Source organism: Coregonus lavaretus (genome assembly GCF_964263955.1).
Source record: "Coregonus lavaretus genome assembly, chromosome: 18".
Classification (NCBI taxonomy): Eukaryota; Metazoa; Chordata; class Actinopteri; order Salmoniformes; family Salmonidae; genus Coregonus; species Coregonus lavaretus.
In genome coordinates this window covers 23,223,901-23,232,674 of record NC_140005.1, presented here as the reverse complement: position 1 = coordinate 23,232,674, position 8,774 = coordinate 23,223,901, and the positions used below count along the sequence as shown (strand labels likewise).

At 43.2% G+C, this 8,774-nt stretch overlaps 1 pseudogene across 1 annotated transcript in view; it reads left to right on the top strand.

The window, feature by feature from the left end:
- The first annotated feature begins 1,184 nt into the window (after positions 1 to 1,184).
- The window catches only part of LOC311145354 (G patch domain-containing protein 2-like), a 54,389-nt pseudogene continuing 46,799 nt past the window's right edge, over positions 1,185 to 8,774 (top strand). Inside the window, exon 1 of the transcript in view lies at positions 1,185 to 1,872. The product of the transcript in view is annotated as a G patch domain-containing protein 2-like (transcript). The remainder of the gene's footprint in view (positions 1,873 to 8,774) is intronic.

The window sequence follows — 8,774 nt, the reverse complement described above, 5'->3', positions numbered from 1 at the left end:
TTGGTGCTTCTTGAAGAGCGCTTTGCTATCATATCCCACACATTCTTGACAAATCCCTTTGAAAATGATTTATAAAAATTAACTTGAAAAGAAGAATTACATGACAGATAAAACACTTTATCACCAGTGAAAGGCTAGACAATGTACGTTGAGAAATTGGGAAGATGGTAGAAACAATGAATATTAAGTGCCTTAGAATCTAAAGCTGTCCTGCCGACTAAATTGAAACTGTATATCCTGAGGGGGCAAGGTTTTCAAATTGCTAATTACCGACTCTGAAAGGGGACTGTTTCTGATATGTTTGCTTGTGAAAGGCTGGCGCTTAATGAAGCGGTGGCAGATTTTTTTTTATTCCCCCTCTCCGGCTTTCAGGCCTCTCCCCGGACTGCCTCCCAGGCCAGAACAATGGCGGGCCCAGGAGCCCAGCTCTCCCACAGGCCCGGCGAGAGGAGGCCGGGGGCTCGGTACTGAGGAAGCCGCTCAGCACGCTGAAATATGGAGGGGACAGATAAGGTGGCAGCGGCACAGAGAGGCCCTCTCCCATGGGCCCAAGGGGAAATTTGCAGTTATTAAGAGGAAGATGAGAGAGATTAAATGGCCTTTGTGCTCATTTTTGCAGAGACTTTTATTTTTTTCATTATTTAGCCAGCCTTCATCTGAGAGATGAAAGGAGTGGTAAAGGACTTTTCACTTCATTCAGCCACACATTGGCTTTGAGGAAAACTTCCATTACTGGCACTTGTCAGACATTCTAAAAACACTTATTTCTATTGTTTAAAAAAGTATTATATACATTAAATGTATTGGTCTTGCTCCACACACAAGGAACAATGTCACTTTGAGGGAAGTTTTCTGCAACCCACTGGGAATACTTTTTTCATACTAACTATAATATTGGACTACAGGTAGGCATCTATTGCTTGCCTGGTCAAGGAAACATAAAGTTGACCTGACATGATGTATATACTGTTTTAAACTGGGTGGTTCGAGCCCTGAATGCTGATTGGCTGACAGCCGTGATATATCAGACTGTATACCACGGGTACGACAAAACATTTATTTTTACTGCTCTAATTACGTTGGTAACCAGTTTATAATAGCAATAAGGCACCTCGGGGGTTTGTGGTATATGGCCAATATACCATGGCTAAGGGCTGTGCCTAAGAACAGCCCTTAGCCGTGGTATGTTGGTGCATGACCTGGTGTCAGCCCTGGAGCTGACCTCAGAGCAGACCAAGCTAGAGGAGCTCTGGGAGGAGATGGTTCTGAGCCCTTCTGCAGCAGCGCAGGCAGATCCGCCGACGTCGGGATGGAAACGCATCTGTGACTCTTCCCTCCACCCCATGGAGCACGGCCGCTGGCTCAGCGAGGCCTCCGAGTCCAGCCTAGATGAAGCAGCCAAAGACTGCCGGGAGAATGCTGATCCGGCCCTCTCCGCCGCCACCGCCAACTACAGTGACTCAGACGACATGATGGTGGCCAAGTGCTGGCCCTCCTGTTCCAGCAACAGCAAGGCCATCAAAACCAAGCAGCACTCATGGCCTGAGTCGGACACCTTCACAGCGAACACCCCAGGACGGCCATTTAGGAGAAGGCGGAAGGTCAAACGCATGACCTCAGACGTGACGGTCAGCCTGCAGCAGAAGTTGACGGTGTCATGATGGATAGCAAGTCGGGTGGGAACCACAGGTCGTCCAAAAAGCAGCATCTGTCCAGGCTGAAGAAGGGGGCTGGAGGCTGGGTGGGAGTGGGAGTGAACAGGGAGGCTGATGGAGTGGGCCTCAGGGTAGAGGAGTGCTGGACGGATAAGATCCCACTGGTCCGAGAGGCCAAGGAGCAATGAGAGGCTTGTTAAGAGAACATGTCTGAAGGGTAATGTTCTAAACATTATGCATATACCTTAACATCACTTTTATTTTATTTTTGTGTGAGAAAATATCTATTTGGGCAGGACAATAATATAACATCCTATAGGATAGAAATAGTCTTGGTTTTTACATGAAGAGGTTTCATTTAGACTTTTCTAAATATTACATCATGTTTGCAACCTTTGCAATATTTACAACATATCCATTGTAAAATATGTTATCACTAGCCTTTGTTGACACAGACCAAGTCAAACTGCAAATTACCCCTAAATATCACATGCTCCATTTACCCTTTATGTGGTGAAGTTACTGAGGCAGTTTGGCCCGTAATATAAAAGTCATGGGCATAACTACTATCTGACAGAGGCAATTAAACACGGCGACATTTAAAATGATCTATACTGCCTGTCTTCATCTAGTTGTCAATATTCAATGTGGCCTCATCTAAAACAAAAAGTGTATCACATTGATACCTCTGCACCTTTAAGTATGAAATTGACATTCAAAATGAATGGCATTCCCCTCTCCTGCTCATCTCCTCTCTCTCTGAGGTGATCAGTTGGGAGGGATCTCTGATTCTTTGGCCGCAAGGCATCACTCAGCTCATTACTTTGTTGGAAGAAATATTGCCACAAATGAATGTCACTTGGTGAGGTATTGATTGGTTTCAAAGTTAATTTCTATCTTATTCTTCATAATTGAAGCTATAGTTGTCCTGAGTTCAACTGATTGCATTCCAATGCATTTATTTGATCAAAATTAGATATACAACTGTGACTTTCTATAAGTGACATTGGAACCAATCAATTACCATGCTGTCATATTCATTATAATAATGGGTTTACTAAATAGGCTTATACAGTCCTGCCTGGCCACTGTAGGCCTGAGCCAGAGGTCAACATTTTTACATAAATGATCAAGCCTAACCTCTGATACCCTCAACAGAGAGGAAATCATCAGTGTCAGTATGCTACACTAGTACGAATATAGAAAGTTGGACCATGGCGCAATAGGCTAGTCCCATAGAAGTCCATAGTGCTGCCTGTGTGTAAATCTGGTTGGTCTCTTTCCTCCCATGTCCCTCCCACTGCTAGACTCCTGCTTCCACTGGGTATTCCCCTTGATGATCTCATTATCTGTTGGCTTATATATAAAATAGGGAGAAGACGTCTGTGGTAACCAATAATAGGGAGACAGAGGGCTTTACATCTTCTGGTTTCATTTGTGCTGACCTCTCAATGGTACTTGTTTTCTTACTTTATGGAAAAATCAATAACCGTTCTGACAGAAAACAGCTCCGGAGAATAAATAAATGGGAACACCGTGGCACACTGTCAATCATTTCTCACTTACACAACAGCACGCTCCTGATTGCTGCTCAGTAGACTGCCGCTCTGTACTGAGGACTGAACAATCTTTGGGTTAAGTCCTACTGGAGCTCAAGGAGATGGAAAAATGGTAGCAAGTAATGGGCGGTTGACAGTGGTGCAACAGCCATATTTAGACACCAGGAAAAGCTATGATTCATTTGATGTCTTAGAGTTCAGTTACTTCTTAAAGTGTCTTTTAACCTTTTAGGTTTCAGTGGTCTCTCTCTGTTTGTGGTTTGTGTTCGTTCCATTAACCTCTTCATATTCTGCATCTAATCCCTTAAACATCCCTTGCCTCAAGGTCACAGCTCTTGCAGTATGTGCCCAGACCAGAGCCTGCCTTTAGCCACTCAAGTGCATGGGGAGCAGATGTTGGCAGCTCCAGCTGGGCTCCACATCCTTGATTAGAGTAGCATTGGCCTGCTGGCAGGATGGCCACCTGGTGCCCAGTCTGGCCCAGAGAGCAGGCCTCACCTGTGGGTGGAGGCACACAGGTACACAGCCTCTGTCTTCAGCTGTGGTGGTGGTACTGTTGGTGGACAACCTTGTCACCGAAAAACACAAGCCATTGGCGTGCATTCGTCACACTCCACTCCGTGACTTTGTAATTAGGATTTTTTGAAAACTCTACGAGGAGTTTTTGGTTTAGAGCTGTATTCCATTTGCTGAAGTTTATTTTCAGAAATCTCTGAGACTAATCCAATTACAGGAGCTCAGGGAGGGTGGGATAACCTTCTAATCAGACACCCATGGAAGAGGGCATGGATTTGGGCTGGGGCGGCTTGTTTGAAGAGCCCACAGATCCATTGTTATCAGCGCTTTGCCCCCCTCTGTCTCTGTCTCCTCTTTATTCCTCTGCTGAATGAGCCCAGGCTCAATAAATGGCAGCCGACCCGTAATCTCTGAGTAAACTAGCCTGCCTCTCCCAGGAGCCCGGGATTATATCCTAATGGATAGTGTGTTTTTGCTTCACGGAAAAGAAGGGAGCTTTTGTTCGATACTGGAATGCAGTTTTCATGTCTTATAACATGTAACCGTCCTTGTATTAATTGAGTGCCACCATGATTGTAGGGAACGTCAGTGTGAAGGCTTATTTAGTGACATGGTGCCTGATGCAAAGTATGTGATGGTATTTCTCTGGGATTAAGAAATGGAAGGCAAGTGTTTTGATGAGCGTTACCTGTAGTTGATACTAACACAGGGATGATCCCTTTTCTCGTAAGTGTAAGTAAAACAGACTAAGTTTGACTAAAATGTTTATCAACTTTTCCTGACAAAGTTCATGGGAGATGAAAGAGAGAGGTGTTTCTACTGGTCCCAAGAAAAATGGAGGTCTCAATTACTCATGGAATTAATTAGATAGCACTTATATGGAAACGGTTTCACATTGGCTCAGGGCTGCTACCTGCGACATCACATTAGACCTTTAATATGGATAAATACTTAATGTGTGGCTCTAATTCATTGTTTATACGTGTGATCTTTTTCTAACTTTGCACCAAATCCCCCTATAGGAAGCAAACACATTTTTCAACTCAGAAATGGAAGAAGCTGTTGTACCACTGCCATCTGTGAGCCATACCTTCTTTTTGGAGGTGCACATTTCTAAATGTTCTGCTATTAACCTGTTACACTCGTACCCGTATACAGGTTGAAAATGGCAGATTTGGGCACTGATAAGAGGCTAAATTGGAATGCAGTGGCTGTACAATAACATGCTATAAATGACGCCAGAGCTCAGGCTCTGCGCTTCACAGTGTTGTATGGTTTTGACTGACAGCCATTCTGAGAAGTTGCCCCCATCCCTCCTGCTAATTGGGCAACTTTTGTAAAAAAAAGATATATATATTCTGATTGAGGAAAATGCTGTAAATGAAGAAGACTCAAATTATTTTGAAAGATGAAACGTTGAGGATTATAATAAATGCTGTGTTGAAGTCATACAGGCAAGCCAAACCCCTGTGAGTCCAAATGTGCACTTCACATTTTCATATCATAAAACTCATGTCATATACAGTGGCAACGTTTATGATCACTATGTTTGATGTACAGTTACAAGATGACATGGTGCCATACCCTGGGATGTTCTGAGCAGAATGAGCCTATGTTTCTCTATTGTGAAGAAAATTAGCCGCGGAACACACACCTGAGGCACACAGGACTCCTTTCTATGCTCAACAAAATTATGATCCGTTTCTCTGAATTGACCTGTGAAAGCTTAACATTGTAAGATCGTATTTTATAATTTAGCTGGTCATGTTGGCAATAGAACAAGCTTTCAAATGATGCCCACCTGACCCAGGTTGCGATTTATAACGGTCTGTTTTTGGATTGCCTAAACAACAACAGTAGTTGTGTGATGGCGGGGAAGCAGGGCTGTGTTCCAAACAAAGCAACTAGTGGCCACACTTTGGAGAGGCGTGTGGCCACTTAGAGACACCAGTTAGTCCTCTCACTCAAACCCTTGTCATTTTTTTGTCTTATGTTGCACCTACCCTACATTTTCCACTAATATTCTTATCATGTTACTGAATGTATCCAGAATATTTTCAGATTTTGTTATCCACAAATGCAGCGAAAAGTATGGTAAATGTAAAATGTACATAAAATCAACAGTTTAATGTTTGGATTCAGTCTTGTGTCAGGTGAACTGTTGTGTCCTCAACTTTGGTCTAATCATTTTCCCATAATCTCCAAACTGTTCCCTTTTAATTGGTACTATGCTAATACATATGTAAATGCATTGGAATGCATTTCATATTCTGTATGAATCATGTCAATTTAGCCCTATCCATATAGGCCAATTCCCACGAGTGTAAAGGGTTCAAGAGAAAGAGTATTGGGAGCCAGATTAAGATTACACATTAGTGATGGGGGAAAAATCGACACAGTTACATATTGATATATTATTTTGGATGTTATAACGTTATATTCATGTTTACAATATTGCAATGTTTTTACGCTAGTCAGCTGTACTGGCACCAAAACTACAGTATTACCCTAGCTTGCACTCCATCTTCTTTTAAAATATTGAGCCAATTTGTTTTCAGCACTTTTATTTTTATGACTTGTCCCCCTGCAGCAGACATCAAACAATCAATCAAATGTATTTATAAAGCCCTTTTTACATCAGCAGATGTCATAAAGTGCTATACAGAAACCCAGCCTAAAACCCCAAACAGCAAGCAATGCAGATGTAGAAGCACAGTGGCTAGGACAATCTCCCTAGAAAGGCAGAAAGGAAGAAACCTAGAGAGGAGCCAGGCTCTGAGGGGTGGCCAGTCCCCTTCTGGCTGTGCCGGGTGGATTATAACAGTACATGGCCATTAAGGCCAGATTTTTCTCCAAGATGTTCAAAAGTTCATAGATGACCAGCAGGCTCAAATAATAATCACAGTGGTTGTAGAGGTTGCAACAGGTCAGTACATCAGGAGTAAATGTCACTTGGCTTTTCATAGCCGGGCATTTAGAGGTTGAAATAGCAGGTATGGTAGAGAGAGAGAGTTGAAAACAGCAGGTCTGGGACAAGGTAGCTCGTCCGGTGAACAGGTCAGGGACATATAGTGAGCAATATGTTTGGAACATCGAATCCCAATAAAATCGCAGTATCGAATTGCAATACATATAGAATCATCAAAACACATTGTATCGGCACCTACGTATCGTGATAATAACGCATTGTGAAGTCCCAGGAAATTCCCGGCCCTATTATACATGTGTAAACTGTCCTCAGAATATTCTCCTTAAAACCAGTATATTTATATAATAGACAGTCCCTCCAGGATTCTGCAATCCCATTTTTTTTGGTTGCATCAAATCAACAATTCTCTGCATATTATGCGAAGGGCTTGCAAATGACCAATCACTGCACTATTTCCGCATAAAACAGTCAAATCATCGCAATATTATCGCGTAAAACTGACCCATCACCGAAATACAAAAAGAGGGCTCGCAAATTCAACCAATCACCACACATTTACAAAATCATCGCATATTGCCATGCAAAATGTCAGAATTGCCGCAGCAAAATCAAGCAAATCCCACCGAAATCCTGGAGGGACTAAATAAAGAGACAGAGAGAGAGAACTAGATGGGCTGTGGGAAAAGTAGCAATCGTCCTGAAAGGGCCATTAGTGCTTATTATAGGGGCTGCTGCATATAGCCAGGAGGACGCATGGCGAGGAGATATGCCCTCTACTGCTGTTGAACAGAAAGCAGTGTGCTCCAGATGCTCAGCCGTGTGTTCAGAGGTGGAGGACAGCTGAGGAGAGGCCTGGGGAACCAGGGGAAGGGGGTGGGGAGGGAGGAAGGAAGGGATGGTCCAGTGTTTGGTTAGGCCAAATGTCTTCCACATTCCCTGGAGAGGCATGGTCCCTCTCACATCTGCTTCTTGGGTGTGTGAGGGAAAATGGTGCTGTACCATCTGGCAGCAGCCTAGTCTGAGCCTGCCGTCACCGCCACGCCTGTGCAATATGGCAAAGAACCATATCAGCGTGTATCTGACCCTGCCAGTCTCTCTCCCTCATGAACAATGTCAACGCTGATCACCACAAAGCAAAATGCACCGCGAACAAGACGGTCAGACTTCCTCTGACCCACTGGACAAAAAGACTCAAAGGACTGAGCTTGGACGTTTGTGTTACAATTGCCACTTGGCATGCTGTGAGATAATTTAAGCCATTTCAAAATCTGTGACTTTATTCCATCCATGGCAGTTTGAATCTAATGATCTAAAAAACTAAATATGTAATTTTAGCAAAATGTCAAACAGAACACACCTTTTGTCAAACAGAACACAGTTCTACATGAACTCCATCAATGCCCACTTCATTAAGACAATAATTGTAAAAATGGTCGACAATCTACTGGCAAATCCTTTTTAATCCTTGTCATATGAAGAGTAAAAATGAAGAGAAATTATAGATAAAAGGTATCGGTGCTCATCAGCCATTGGACATAAACATTACACAACAAGTTGGAAATCGCAAATTCAACAATGAGTGGTTTGGAAGGAATCAGTGGCTAACTGCAAGCATTGCAAAGCAATCACTAGCCTGCCATTCAGTGGAGTGGCTGTGTGGTCCAAAATCTGGGATTAAGGATCTCTTTTCCAAATTGAAAATGATAAACATTCAATATTGGCCATGCTGTCAATGAAGCATGATTTGTGTCGCGCTCAAAACAACTGTTAAGTCGGAACTGCGAAAACTTGACTTCAGTGAGTTCAAGACAACTGGGAACTCAGGAAAAAACGAGCTCCGACTGGGAAAATAAGTTTTGAACGGTCATCCAACTCGGAATTGTAAATCTGGACCTCGGGCCTCTTTCTAGAGCTACGACCTGAAGATCACTGACATCATCATGATTCGACATTGTTTTTTTCTGAGTTCCCAGTTGTCATTGAATGCATCTCCAGGGAATGCCAGACTTTGATGAAAAAATTTGCCCACGAAGGACCACCGCGCCACCTTCCTGTTGAAGTGAGCACAGCACAACAAGGTGAGTCCAAAAATGTATTGTATGCTGCTGCATACAG